The following is a 4,903-nucleotide window of genomic DNA, read 5'->3' on the forward strand; positions in this document are numbered from 1 at the left end:
TTTTACCACAGAGAGAACTGGATTCTCCTTCTTCTCCCCAGATGCCGCAAAGTGAGAAGTGTGGGGTGGGCGCCATGTCCATCTTCGCAAGCCCAGTTGAGGGAAAGTGGATAGGCAGGAAGAAAACTTGTTTATAGACCCTGTGGTTTATTTTGGGTGCTTTCCACAAACTAGCTCAGTAGGTGTGAAAACGCCACCCACATCTCAGCGCTGGGAGCCTGAGGCAGCAGAGCCCAGGTGTGACAGCAGTGGGGACACACCAGATGCTGCCCTTCTATGGCTCCCTTGCTCTGACGGGTTCTGAAGTGGAGATGGACGACTGGGCCCAAGTTCCCCTGCACCCCACGGTCGCTGTGGTGTCTTAGCCAGGCAAGCAGCCTCAGGCCCCAGGATGGCTTGTCCCAGAGCCCCGTCCTCCCCAGGGCAGGCCAGAAAGCCTTCTGTGGTGTGGTCCTGGAAAGGCCAACTCCTGCTTCACTGTCCTGTGGTCCTCCCTGCCCCCCGTCCAATCCAGGGCCTCAGGGAGGACTCCAAATCCTCTTCCAGCCCTGGGCGGTCTCCTCTGTGGTCACTTCATCCCTTGGTTGGCTCCCCCATCTTGTTCTTCCCAGGTAGCATTTCCCAAAGTGAGTTGCTCTCGCCACCAGCTCAGACGGATCATCGGGGAGCATTTTGAAAAGAATTCTGAGGAATAAAAATAAGTTCTTAGGAAATTCTGAGCTAAACAAAGTGTCATGGGGTGAGTTGTGTCCCCCCAAAAGATATGTGGACGTCCTAACCCCCAGTACCTCAGAACGTGACCTTATTTGGAAATAGGCTCACCGCAGATGTAATTAGTCAAGATGAGGTCACGCGGGAGTAGACTGGGTCCTTAATCCAATATGACTGGTGTCCTTATAAGAAGAGGAGAGAGACATGTGGAGGGGGAAGAAAGTCATGGCATGACAGCAGGAGGCAAAGACTAAGGGGCTCAGCTTCAGGCCAAAGAATGCCAGGGATCGCTGGCCACATAGAAGCTGGACGAGGCGAGGGAGGAGTCTCCCCCGTGGGTGTCTCAAGGAGTGTGGCCCCACTGACACCTTCGTTTGGGACCTCCAGCCTCCAGAACTAGGAGAGAACACATTTCTGTTTTAAACCACAGGGTTTTTAGTACTTTGTTATGACAGCCCTGGGAAACTCAGACACGAAATTCAGCATACTCTTTACTTCGCAGAGGTTTTAATGAGCTAACCTGCAAGAATTTCCAAGGAGGGGGGCATAAGCCCCACTTTCTCAATTTATTTTACCACAGAAATTTTTTCCTTAAAAAAAAAAAAAAATTAGTGCTCCGTGAAATGATCTTTGGGAAATGGGGATTTTCAGGATTTATCTCTGGTACCTCAGGGAGATGACAGAGAACAGGCCGAGCAGAGTCCACAGAGCCTGGGAGACCCTCCAGGGAGGGTGCTCCCTCCCACAAGCCCACCACCAGACCCCACAGATGACCTGGTTCCTGTTCAGTTTAAGAACAAATAAATGAACAAGGTCCCATGATTGGCAGCCATGTCAACTGACGGATGGCTGACCCTCCTCTTTCAGGGGTTCAATGTCAAAGTGAGGCATCACAAACATTTGCTTGCCTCTCTGGCCTCTCCCACTGCTGCCTCACCCCACGCACACCCAGGGCTTTGGTGAGACCAGATTAAAATGTCCATTCTCCCTCCCCTACCCCCAGGGACAACGTTGTCCCCCTGTCCTTCTTCTCAAAAGTCCTTGTCCTTTCCAGAAGCAAGCTGAAGATACTACAGCAGTGCTCGCGGGAAGGGAGGGCCTGGAGAGCAGGGGGCTAAGAAGCTGCACTAGCAGCTCCAAGGCATCTGGTCTGGGCAGGGACAGAGCAGGGGAGGGGGAGGGCAGAGCCCTCAGGGCAGGGGCATGTTGTGACCCTTCCTGTATTCTGGGTTTACTTGTACTAGATGTCCCCATAAACGGATAAAAGCCATGTACAAAAACAGGCACTCATCAAACAGATAGCAAGCACTTTCTAGTTACCAAGCTCTGTCAAAAGAACAGGACAAAATAAAAATGGAAACTTCCTACACTTAAGAAATATATTAGTTAAGGGGCACCTGGGTGGTTCAGTCAGTTAAGCATCAGCCTCTTGATCTCAGCTCAGGTCTTGATCCCAGGTGGTGAGTTTGAGCCCCGCATTGGGATCCACCTTGAACACAGAACCTACTTTAAAAAAAAAAAGAAGAAGAAGAAGAAGAAGAAGAAAAGAAAAGAAATATATTACTGAAGGTACATGCTAAATGGCTAGGACAGAAATTCCCCCAATACAATGGCCCAAACCATAAAGGAGTTTATTTTTCTCTTTTGCAACAGCCCAGAGGAAAATTCGACTCCACAGGGTCATTCAGGGAACCAGGTTCTTCTTTCCTTTACTTCCTGTGGCATAACTTGTGTATAATACAGCTCAGAAATAGTCAGAGGGTGGCTCAATTATCTTTTATGTATGTACACGTCTGTGAAACTACCATCCAGATCAAGGGAGCAGAACATTCCCAGCACTCAAGGTCTTCCTGTCTTGTTTGCCATACCCAAGGGTGTTATCTTATTGCCATGATCAAAATTCATTCCTTTGTCATCTTCACACTCCAGTCCGGAAAAGGGGGTGGGATGGGGATGGAGGACAGGCACGTGATTTCCTAATTAAAAAAAAAAAAAATGTGATCTGGAAATGCACATATCACTTCTGTCCACACTCCTTTGGCTAACTCCTAGTCATAGGCTCCGAGGGGCTGTAAGAGTAGCTGGGGGAAATTCCCTCCCGGGCAAACACCGACACAGCTCTATTACTAAGAGGGAAAAGGGGAGACTGGATCCCAGGGTGTCACACAGGCAGGATAAATAACCAGACCTGGCCTGTTGAAGCCTGTTTACTGAGGGCACTCATGGAGTGGCAGCACAAGACATCAGAATCTGAGAGAGGGATGGACTCTGCCCTTGGGCTCTGAGGCTTTTTAGCTGGATCGTTACTGGGACACAGGCTCCTCCACTAGACTGATCAGAGGTTAGAATCCAACATCCGTATGGCATGGCTGGAGATTGACTCCAACTCAGCCCTACCATCTCAGCGTCCGTGGTTTGAAGAACACCTCCTATGTATGTCGTTATCAAGGGCTAGACTGAAAGTCCTCCCATTACCACTTCAGGCCACCTTAGGAATCTTCTAGAATTGACTGCTTCAAGCTCTTGGGTTTACTGTGTCTCCAGGGAGACACGTGGCAAGAGACCAACTTATAGGGAACTGGTCTTGGACAAATCCACCCTTACCTGTAAGGGGCACAATCCGCAGGGAGGGTCACAATAGGCTCGCACTCCAGCAGTGACATCCAGGTGCTAAAGCTAATACAGTATGCTCCAAGTTCTAACTGAAGTCCAGAAGGAGGGGTGCCTGGGTGGCTCAGTCGGTTAAGGGTCTGCCTTCAGCTCAGGTCATGACCCCAGTGTTGCAGGGAGCCTGCTTCTCCCTCCTCTGCTCCCCCTGCTTGCTCTCTCTCTCTCGTTTTCTCTCTGTCAAATAAATTTTTAAAATCTTAAAAAAAAAAAAAAAAAAAAAAGTCCAGGAGGTGTGCTCCCTATGGAAGGCTACAGGTACACAGAAAAAACATGTTCACTGAGTCATCAAGAAAGAAGGAGCTCTGTAGTGCACAGGGGGAGGAACAGACAGGCAGACACTGAGGGGTGTGACAATAGGGGCAGTGGATCTCTTCCCAAAAACACAAATGTGACGTATATATAGGGAAAGAAACACAATTAAAAGAAAGTCTATGGTGAATACAAGTTTCTGATAGTAAGCATTAAATTGACACGACTCTAACTTTCCTGGAAGTTAAAGCATAAAGGAAACCCACCAGATTACGTAACTGTCACTGCCTGATATAAATAAGTCAAGCTTGTCAAGAGTGATATCTTCCATAAATGTTGTCTCCCATATACTTGGTTTTAAAATCTAAAGGAATTCAAAATTATAAGCAAAAGGGCTAGCATATGTCTGCTATAAAATCCTGAAAAGTCTTAGCAATCTATGTTAAATTGGGGGTAGCAATAAATAACATAAATCCATACAGAATAAAGCATGAAACCATATTACAGATAATTAGATACCTAACCACACCTTCTGTGAGATCACACATATATTACTTAGGGTTTAGGCTAATCCGTTATGTCAGAGGCCCCCAGATACAAGGACTTAATATAGAAATGTGTTTGTCTTTCACGGAACACTCTGACTATGGGCAGTGGGCCAAAGGCTGGCAGGTGTCTCTGCTCGGTGAGGTCATTTAGGGATCCAAGTTTCTTCCGCCCTGTTGCCTTGCCGTCCCTGTGCTGTCACCACTGTCCACATGGTAGACACTGGCTCCAGAGTCACCTCCATATCTCGACCCGGGGAAAGAAAGAGGGTCAGCAGAACACGCAACTGAGGTACTTAGACAAATAATTCAGAAATGGCATACAACACTTCCTCTGACCCTGTTGGCCAGACTTAATCGTACAGGCACAGTTAGCTGGAAGGGAGACCACGAAATGTGGTCTGTGATGGTTCATTATGTGCCAGGCTAAAATTCAGGGGCTCCTGTTGCCAAAAGGAAGAAGGGCAGTTAGCAATCTCGCCCTAAACAGCTACGTTCAGGTCTTTGCAGAGATAAACCAACTGAATGTCCAAAATAATAACAGTCATAATAAAAAGCTCTCCGGTTCCAGGGCTTTATATTTCTTTTAAAGAAAAAAATCTGGGGTGCCTGCGTGGCTCGTCGGTTAAGCGTCTGCCTTCAGCACAGGTCATGATCCTGGGGTCCTGGGATCGGGCCCCACGTCGGGCTCCCTGCCCAGCCCGGAGTCTGCTTCTCCCTCTGCCTCT

This window comes from Mustela erminea, chromosome 7 (assembly GCF_009829155.1).
Source record: "Mustela erminea isolate mMusErm1 chromosome 7, mMusErm1.Pri, whole genome shotgun sequence".
NCBI classification, from domain to species: Eukaryota; Metazoa; Chordata; class Mammalia; order Carnivora; family Mustelidae; genus Mustela; species Mustela erminea.